Source organism: Triticum aestivum, chromosome 4A (assembly GCF_018294505.1).
Source record: "Triticum aestivum cultivar Chinese Spring chromosome 4A, IWGSC CS RefSeq v2.1, whole genome shotgun sequence".
NCBI classification, from domain to species: domain Eukaryota; kingdom Viridiplantae; phylum Streptophyta; class Magnoliopsida; order Poales; family Poaceae; genus Triticum; species Triticum aestivum.
The window spans coordinates 81995087-82005729 of NC_057803.1; the positions used below are offsets into that span (position 1 = coordinate 81995087).

The following is a 10643-nucleotide window of genomic DNA, read 5'->3' on the forward strand; positions in this document are numbered from 1 at the left end:
AACCTCAATAATTGTTATTTAGTGCCAGCTTTCAGCATGAACATTGTATCAGGATCTCGTTTAATTCGAGATGGCTACTCATTTAAATCCGAGAATAATGGTTGTTCTATTTATATAAGAGATATGTTGTATGGTCATGCTCCGATGGTGAATGGTTTTTTCTTAATGAATCTCGAGCGTAATGTTACACATATTCATAGTGTGAATGCCAAAAGATGTAAGGTTGATAATGATAGTCCCACATACTTGTGGCACTGCCGCCTTGGTCACATAGGTGTCAAACGCATGAAGAAGCTCCATGCAGATGGACTTTTAGAGTCTCTTGATTACGAATAATTTGACACGTGCGAACCATGCCTCATGGGTAAAATGACCAAGACTCCGTTCTCAGGAACAATGGAGCGAGCAACCAAGTTATTGGAAATCATACATACTGATGTGTGCGGTCCAATGAGTGTTGAGGCTCGCGGTGGCTATCGTTATGTTCTCACCCTCACTGATGACTTGAGTAGATATGGGTATGTCTATTTGATGAAACACAAGTCTGAGACCTTTGAAAAGTTCAAGGAATTTCAGAGTGAGGTTGAGAATCAACGTGACAGGAAAATCAAGTTCTTGCGATCAGATCATGGGGGAGAATACTTGAGTCACGAATTTGGCACACACTTCAGAAAATGTGGAATAGTTTCACAACTCACGCCGCCTGGAACACCTTAGCATAATGGTGTGTCCGAATGTCGTAATCGCACTCTATTAGATATGGTGCGATCTATGATGTCTCTTACCGATTTACCGCTATCATTTTGGGGCTATGCTTTAGAGACTGCCACATTCACTTTAAATAGGGCTCCGTCGAAATCCGTTGAGACAACACCGTATGAATTATGGTTTGGGAAGAAACCTAAGCTGTCGTTTCTAAAAGTTTGGGGATGCGATGCTTATGTCAAGAAACTTCAACCTGAAAAGCTCGAACCCAAGTCGGAAAAATGTGTCTTCATAGGATACCCTAAAGAAACTATTGGGTATACCTTCTACCTCAGATCCGAAGGCAAGATCTTTGTTGCCAAGAATGGATCCTTTCTAGAGAAAGAGTTTCTCTCGAAAGAAGTAAGTGGGAGGAAAGTAGAACTTGATGAAGTATTACCTCTTGAACCGGAAAGTGGCGCGACTCAAGAAAATGTTCCTGAGGTGCCTGCACCGACTAGAGAGGAAGTTAATGATGATGATCATGAAACTTCAGATCAAGTTGCTACTGAACTTCGTAGGTCCACAAGGACACGTTCCGCACCAGAGTGGTACGGCAACCCTGTCTTGGAAATCATGTTGTTAGACATCGGTGAACCTTCGAAATATGAAGAAGCGATGGCGGGACCGGATTTCGACAAATGGCTGGAAGCCATGAAATTCGAGATAGGATCCATGTATGAAAACGAAGTATGGACTTTGACTGACTTTCCCGTTGAGCGGCGAGCCATAGAAAATAAATGGATCTTTAAGAAGAAGACAGACGCGGATGGAAATGTGACCATCTATAAAGCTCGGCTTATCGCTAAGGGTTATCGACAAGTTCAAGGGGTTGACTATGATGAGACTTTCTCACCCATAGCGAAGCTGAAGTCCGTCCGAATCATGTTAGCAATTTCTGCATTCTATGATTATGAGATATGGAAAATGGACGTCAAAACGGCATTCCTTAATGGTTTCCTTAAGGAAGAATTGTATATGATGCAGCCGGAAGGTTTTGTCGATCCTAAGAATGCTGACAAGGTGTGCAAGCTCCAACGCTCGATTTATGGGTTGGTGCAAGCATCTCGGAGTTGGAACATTCACTTTGATGAGATGATCAAAGCGTTTGGGTTTATGCAGACTTATGGAGAAGCCTGCGTTTACAAGAAAGTGAGTGGGAGCTCTGTAGCATTTCTCATATTATATGTAGATGACATACTTTTGATGGGAAATGATATAGTGCTTTTGGACAGCATTAAGGCCTACTTGAATAAGAGTTTTTCAATGAAGGACCTTGGAGAAGCTGCTTATATATTAGGCATCAAGATCTATAGAGATAGATCAAGACGCCTCATAGGTCTTTCACAAAGCACATACCTTGATAAGATATTGAAGAAGATCAATATGGATCAGTCTAACAAGGGTTCTTGCCTGTGTTGCAAGGTGTGAAATTGAGCTCAGCTCAATGTCCGACCACGGCAGAAGATATAGAAGAGATGAGTGTCATCCCCTATGCCTCAGCCATAGGGTCTATTATGTATGCCATGCTGTGTACCAGACCTGATGTAAACCTTGCCATAAGTTTGGTAGGTAGGTACCAAAGTAATCCTGGCAAGGAACACTGGACAACGGTCAAGAATATCCTGAAGTACCTGAAAAGGACTAAGGAAATGTTTCTCGTTTATGGAGGTGACGAAGAGCTCGCCGTAAAGGGTTACGTCGACGCTAGCTTCGACACAGATCTAGATGACTCTAAGTCACAAACCGGATACGTGTATATTTTGAATGGTGGGGCAGTAAGCTGGTGCAGTTGCAAGCAGAGCGTCGTGGCGGGATCTACATGTGAAGCGGAGTACATGGCAACCTCGGAGGCAGCGCATGAAGCAATTTGGGTGAAGGAGTTCATCACCGACCTAGGAGTCATACCCAATGCGTCGGGGCCAATCAAACTCTTCTGTGACAACACTGGAGCTATTGCACTTGCCAAGGAGCCCGGGTTTCACAAGAAGACCAGGCACATCAAGCGTCGCTTCAACTCCATTCGTGAAAATGTTCAAGATGGAGACATAGATATTTGTAAAGTACATACGGACCTGAATGTAGCAGATCCGTTGACTAAACCTCTCCCTAGAGCAAAACATGATCAACACTAGAATTCCATGGGTGTTCGATTCATCACAATGTAACTAGATTATTGACTCTAGTGCAAGTGGGAGACTATTGGAAATATGCCCTAGAGGCAATAATAAAAGGATTATTATTATATTTCCTTGTTCATGATAATTGTCTTTTATTCATGCTATAATTGTGTTATCCGGAAATCATAATACATGTGTGAATACATAGACACCAAACATGTCCCTAGTAAGCCTCTAGTTGACTAGCTCGTTGATCAACAGATAGTCATGGTTTCCTGACTATGGACATTGGATGTCACTGATAATGGGATCACATCATTAGGAGAATGATGTGATGGACAAGACCCAATCCTAAACATAGCACAAGATCGTATAGTTCGTTTGCTAGAGTGTTTCCAATGTCAAGTATCTTTTCCTTAGACCATGAGATCGTGTAACTCCCGGATACCGTAGGAGTGCTTTGGGTGTACCAAACGTCACAACGTAACTGGGTGACTATAAAGGTATACCACGGGTATCTCCGAAAGTATCTGTTGGGTTGACACGGATCAAGACTGGGATTTGTCACTCCATATGACAGAGAGGTATCTCTGGGCCCACTCGGTAATGCATCATCATAATGAGCTCAAGGTGACCAAGTGTCTGGTCACGAGATCATGCATTACGGTACGAGTAAAGTGATTTGCCGGTAACGAGATTGAACGAGGTATTGGGATACCGACATCGAATCTCGGGCAAGTAAAATACCGATTGACAAAGGGAATTGTATACGGGGTTGCTTGAATCCTCGACATCGTGGTTCATCCGATGAGATCATCGAGGAGCATGTGGGAGCCAACATGGGTATCCAGATCCTGCTGTTGGTTATTGACCAGAGAGTCGTCTCGGTCATGTCTACATGTCTCCCGAACCCGTAGGGTCTACACACTTAAGGTTCGGTGACGCTAGGGTTGTATAGATATGAGTATGCAGTAATCCGAAAGTTGTTCGGAGTCCCGGATGAGATCCTGGACGTCACAAGAAGTTATGGAATGGTCCGGAGGTGAAGAATTATATATAGGAAGTGTTATTTCGGCCATCGGGAAAGTTTCGGGGTCACCGGTATTGTACCGGGACCACCGGAAGGGTCCCGGGGGTCCACCAGGTGGGGCCACCCATCCCGGAGGGCCCCATGGGCTGAAGTGGGGAGGGAACCCGCCCATAGTGGGCTGGTGCCCCCCCCTTGGGCCCCCCATGCGCCTAGGGTTGGGAACCCTAGGGGAGGGGGCGCCTCCACTTGCCTTGGGGGCACTCATCCCCCTTGACCACCGCCCCCCTAGGAGATCCCATCTCCTAGGGCTGGCGCACCCCCCTAGGGGGCCTATATAAATGGGGGGAGAGAGGGCAGCCGCACCCTGAAGTCTTGGCGCCTCCCTCTCCCCTGCTACACCTCTCCCTCTCACAGAAGAACGGCGAAGCCCTGCTGCGGTGACTGCTGCATCCACCACCACGCCGTAGTGCTACTGGATCTTCATCAACCTCTCCTTCCCCCTTGCTGGATCAAGAAGGAGGAGACGTCACGCTGACCGTATGTGTGTTGAACGCGGAGGTGTCGTCCTTTCGGCGCAAGGATCTCCGGTGATTTGGATCACGACGAGTACGACTCCCTCATCTCTGTTCTTTGAACGCTTCCGCTCGCGATCTACAAAGGTATGTAGATGCATCCGATCACTCGTTGCTAGATGAACTCATAGATGGATCTTGGTGAAAACGTAGGAATTTTTTTTGTTTTCCGCAACGTTCCCCAACATGTCCGTGATCTTTATATCTTGACCATTTCAAGACTCCTCGTCATGTCCGTGATCTCATCCGGGACTCCGAACAATCTTCGGTCATCAAATCACATAACTCATAATACAAATCGTCATTGAACGTTAAGTGTGCGGACCCTGGGGGTTCGAGAACTATGTAGACATATCCGAGACACATCTCCGGTCAATAACCAATAGCGGAACCTGGATGCTCATATTGGCTCCTACATATTCTACGAAGATCTTTATCGGTCAAACCGCATAACAACATACGTTGTTCCCTTTGTCATCGGTATGTTACTTGCCCGAGATTCGATCATCGGTATCATCATACCTGGTTCAATCTCGTTACCAGCAAGTCTCTTTACTCGTTTCGTAATGCATCATCCCGCAACTAACTCATTAGTCACATTGCTTGCAAGGCTTATAGTGATGAGCATTACTGAGAGGGCCCAAAGATACCTCTCCGATACACGGAGTGACAAATCCTAATCTTGATCTATGCCAACTCAACAAACACCATCGGGGACACCTATAGAGCACTGATACGTCTCCAACGTATCTATAATTTTTGATTGCTCCATACTATATTATCTATTGTTTTGGACTATATTGGGCTTTATTTTCCACTTTTATATTATTTTTGGGACTAACCTATTAATCGGAGGCCCAGCCCAGAATTGCTGTTTTTTTACCTATTTCAGTATTTCGGACAAACGGAATATCAAACGGAGTCCAAACGGAATAAAATCTTCGGGAACGTGATTTTCTCACCGAACGTGATCCAGGAGACTTGGACCCTGCTCCAAGGAACAAAATAGGCGGTCACGAGGGTGGGGGCGCGTCCCCCTAGGGCGCGCCCCCCTGCCTCGTGGGCCCCTCGTTGCTCCTCCGGTGTACTTCTTCCTCCTATATATACACACGTACCGCCAAACGATCAGACGAGGAGCCAAAAACCTAATTCCACCGCCACAACTTTCTGTATCCACGAGATCCCATCTTGGGGCCTGTTCCGGAGCTCCGCCGGAAGAGGGCCGTCATCACGGAGGGCTTCTACATCATCATAGCCCCTCCGATGAAGTGTGAGTAGTTTATCTCAGACCTTCGGGTCCATAGTTAGTAGCTAGATGGCTTCTTCTCTCTCTTTGAATCTCAATACAAAGTTCTCCCCCTCTCTTGTGGAGATCTATTGGATGTAATCTTCTTTTTGCGGTATGTTTGTTGAGACCGATGAATTGTGGGTTTATGATCAAGTCTATCTATGAATAATATTTGAATCTTCTCTGAATTCTTTTATGTATGATTGGTTATCTTTGCAAGTCTTTTCGAATTATCCGTTTGGTTTGGCCAACTAGATTGGTAGTTCTTGCGATGGGAAAAGTGTTTAGCTTTGGGTTCGATCTTGCGGTGTCCTTACCCAGTGACAGAAGGGGCAGCAAGGCACTATTGTATCGTTCCCATCGAGGATAACAAGATGGGGTTTATTTCATATTGCATGAATTTATATCTCTACATCATGTCATTTTGCTTAAGGCGTTACTCTGTTTTTAACTTAATACTCTAGATGCATGCTGGATAGCGGTCGATGAGTGGAGTAATAGTAGTAGATGCAGAATCGTTTCGATCTACTTGTCACGAACGTGATGCCTATATACATGATCATGCCTAGATATTCTCATAACTATGCTCAATTCTGTCAATTGCTCAACAATAATTTGTTCACCCATCATAAAATACTTATGCTCTTGAGAGAAGCCACTAGTGAAACCTATGGCCCCCGGGTCTATTCTCATCATATCAATCTCCATTACTTTAATCTTGCTTTGCTTTTTTACTTTGCCTTTACTTTTTACTTTGCATATCTATACCAAAAATACCAAAAATATTATATCTATCAGATCTCACTCTCGTAAGTGATCGTGAAGGGCTTGACAACCCTTAATCACGTTGGTTGCGAGTAGCTATCGCTTTGTGCAGGTACGAGGGACTTGAGTGTGGGCTCCTACTGGATTGATACCTTGGTTCTCAAAAACTGAGGGAAATACTTACGCTACTCTGCTGCATCATCCCTTCCCCTTCGGGGAAAACCAACGCAAGCTCAAGACGTAGCAAGCATTTTTATAATCACCCAGTTACGTTGCGACGTTTGATAGCACACAAGGTGTTCCTCCGGTATTCGGGAGTTGCATAATCTCATAGTTAGAGGAACATGTATAAGTCATGAAGAAAGCAATAACAATAAAACTAAATGATCATTATGCTAAGCTAATAGATGGGTCTTGTCCATCACATCATTCTCTAATGATGTGATCCCGTTTATCAAATGACAACACATGTCTATGGTCACGAAACTTAACCATCTTTGATTAACAAGCTAGTCAAGTAGAGGCATACTAAGGACAATTTGTTTGTCTATGTATTCACACATGTACTAAATTTACGGTTAACACAATTCTAGCATGAATAACAAATATTTATCATGATATAAGAAAATATAAATAACAACTTTATTATTACCTCTAAGGCAAATTTCCTTTAAAGAAACTATATATATATATATAAGATAACACTATTCTTATCCTGGGATGAGAATAGTTCATCTGATCACGATCGGCCCTATGTAGCGCTCGACGAGGACCTTCCTGGACTCCCCGCCCCGCAGCGAAACAAAAAAGAAAAAAGCCCAAACAGAAAAGAAAAAAACCACCCCGAAACCCCACGTTCCCCAACTCTCCCTACTCTCCCCGATTCCCAGTCGTCGCCATCCCCGCCGCTGCATGCCTCCCCCCTAATCTCAACGGCCAGCGAGCCTCCCCCTTCCTCCCTCGGCCAGCGCGCCTCCCCACGGTCCAGTCCAGATCGGCTCCAACGTGCCGCCGCCGACATCTTCCCCTGCGTGCTGTTGCCAGGCGCTGGATCCTGAGCGCCGCTGACGGGCCGTGGATCCCACGCGCCGCCGCCTGTCCATGGATCCCGCGCACTGCCGTCGCCTCCCGAGACCACAACGCGCCACCTGGTGGCCGCCGCTGGAGACCCCCTGCCTCCTTCCTCCCCGCGTCGGGTGGGTGGTGCAGCACCGGAGCGCCGTCGAGCACAGCTGGAGATCCCTCCTGCCTCCTTCCTCCCTGGAATCACGTCCACGGCCACTCCATCGCCCCCAGCACGGGCGCGCGTGATCCAGCGGCAGCGAGCCTCTGATGGGGGGTTTCAGGTGTTCCCTGCGACTGTACTATGCCCAGTTTATGTATTGTTTCTAAGTGGCTTTCTTTTCTGAAGTTCAGACGTATTTGCAGGTGCAAAAAAGTTGGATGTAGTGATATGTTGGTTTTCACAGGTACTCCAAATATTGGGAAAAAAGAGTTTTCTTCTCCCAAATGCATCAAAGCCGTGAAGTGCTAATTCTTCTTGTGTGCTTCTATAGAGCCTTGTGTTTCAGTCACCACCATGACGAACCAGCTCGTCCTATTTTGCAGAAGCAAGTCGCACGATAGTTTTTAGCTGGGATGCAGTTCAGAGGTAATACGGAATCAAGGTTCAGTGAGATTTTTTTAGCACATTCAGAGAGCTTTTTCAGTGCACTGCAGCCAAATCCGTTCTGGAGGCCACACTGCTGACGTTTGGTTTTGATTTTATTTTACAAACGAAGTTGCTAGCAGTAGTAGATCTTGGGATTTGGGCACACAAGGATAAGATATATAAATAAGTCGCCCTAATGAGTTGGAGATTGCATGTTCGTTGCTCAGAAGGATAAGATCCTTTTGGTTTTAGCTAGGTTGTAGGGGACTGGGAACATTGACGAAGGACTTCTACATGGCGATGTCCTGAAAGAAGGCGAACTCGTGCTCCATCCTCGTCTACGTTTGCAACTGCCGCTCGAGGGACAGTACAGACCACCCCTGCGGCCCTCTGGTCTACGCATCATGTGCTACTGCTTGTGCCTGCTCGTTGCCTCCACCTCAGGGACGAAGGAAATTTTAGCTGGTCAAGTTCAGCTCCGTGCCGGATAAAAGGTCATCTTGGATGTGTGCCTGCTCGCTCCCTCCACCGTTTGAGCATTTCTCTGAACTTTTTTCAATGTATGCACTACTAAAATTTTAGTCCAGGCTTTGTACTTTAACTAAGTTCGGTACTGAATTTTAGAGAGGTTGAGAAAAATGAAGTTCTACTATTTTAGTTTAGCCGGTCAAGTTCTTGACGAGGGGTGGTTGTGGCCTGTGGCCACCTGCCCTATTTTGTTGTTTCTGCTGTAGGCTGCAGCACCTAGCGTCATCACCCCCACTGGGCCCATAGTTTGTGCCAATCCCTGCCGCAAGCTTTCCCCCTGCTATTGCCACACGAAACGCTCGCTTCTGCAATTTATTACAAGGTTGAACATTGTTGGCCAGTGTTGAGATAACCGAATGAGAGAAATTGTTCTATAACTGAAGTAGTACTTCAGGGTTCAGAAAACTGAATGTTTATTTGATAACCTCGGTGTTGTAAAAAGATATTCAGACGTTCAAAGACAGCTTCCATAGAAGTTCAAAATCAATAACGTTATGAAGTACAGTAACTATTAAAAAGGATTAGTACATTTGTGCATGCGTGCGTACTGGGTGTGATGACTTGTGTGTGTGCGCTCGTGTGTTTGTGTGTACGCGACTTGTGTAGTGTGTGTCCTCTGGTGTGTACTCCCGTCTGTGTGGGTGCTTTGCTTCTATAAAAACAATTTGACACTATGGCAAATTGAAACAGTGCTAGAAAATAAATTATGTTCACAAAAAATTACATGCTTGTGTCAAAAAACATGTAAAATTTATATTTGTACATCAGTCGGTGTAAACAAAAAAACACTCACTTTTTAGACTTTAGTAATTCACGGGAAAAAAAGTACTAGTACGCATAGGAAAACACTTAACAAAAGTTCGCTGTGAAAAGTCATGTGTATTCGTGATACAAAATGTTTTCCATTTTGAATAACATAGCATACAGAAGTTCAGGGAAAAAAATATAAATAAGTCGCCCTAATGAAAAAATAACCCACAAAATTCATTTTTAAAAACACATGAAGTTCTACCTAGATAAAACATTTCTTATTTTCCCATTCTTAAAATGTAAATGCACGAAATTCAAAATAGAAAAAATGAGTAATCCGATGGTTAGAAAAATTGAAATGAATAAATAGAAGTATGCTTTGAAAAACAATAATTTTTTTTTGCATGTATGGGATTTTAGAGACCAAAAGATAAGGAAGTTTAGAAAAAACAAATGAAAAATGTTCGGACACCAAACATGGGGTAGTTCTCCATAAAAAAACCCAGGGGCATCCTATCACGGAAGTTTTTCAATAAAAAGAGCAATTCGACGATTATAAAATTATGAAGTTTATTTTTTACTATTTCTGCATTACACAAAAAATAGAGCATAGATGTTCGGAATTAAAAGCAAAAAATGAGCATTACTTGAAGACAAAAAAATGTTGATGCGAAGTTCATATTCTCTGCCGCGGATAGTTCAAAATGTCCGCTAACGACAAAACACACACATTGGGTATCCTAAAATAAAGAGGGGAACACAGAAAAAATCCATGAAGTTCAAAATTTAAAAATAGAGAAGTCTGAAGTTTATTAAAAAAGGAAAAAGTATTTGTTCTAAAAAATAAAATAAAACATTCAGGTTTAAATACCACAATTGTTGGATGTTTATTAAAAATTGCTAGCAAAAATAAAAACTAGGAAGTTCAATTTTAAAATAATAGAATAGTTTGATGTATATTAAAACATCGGATTTTTCTCATTATTAAAAGAATAAAACCAAGAAGTTCAATCTAAAATAACAGAGTAGTTCAATGTATATAAAATTGTCAGATTTGTTGCAAGAAGTTCACGTGCAGCTCCGTGCACGGTTCAGAATTTATATTGCGGGCATCCGACCTCCAATTACATGTTTTAAAATGGCAAAAAATGACGTCCGGCCTTCAATTGCGTGTAATTTGACGTACACACAAAAT

At 43.7% G+C, this 10643-nt stretch overlaps 1 long non-coding RNA gene across 1 annotated transcript; it reads left to right on the forward strand.

Annotated features, from left to right (window-relative positions):
• The first annotated feature begins 7319 nt into the window (after positions 1–7319).
• On the forward strand, positions 7320–8832 carry LOC123081793 (uncharacterized). The gene is made up of 2 exons (XR_006438792.1): positions 7320–7865; positions 7948–8832. It is a non-coding gene; the product is annotated as an uncharacterized lncRNA (long non-coding RNA).
• The last annotated feature ends 1811 nt before the right edge of the window (positions 8833–10643 follow it).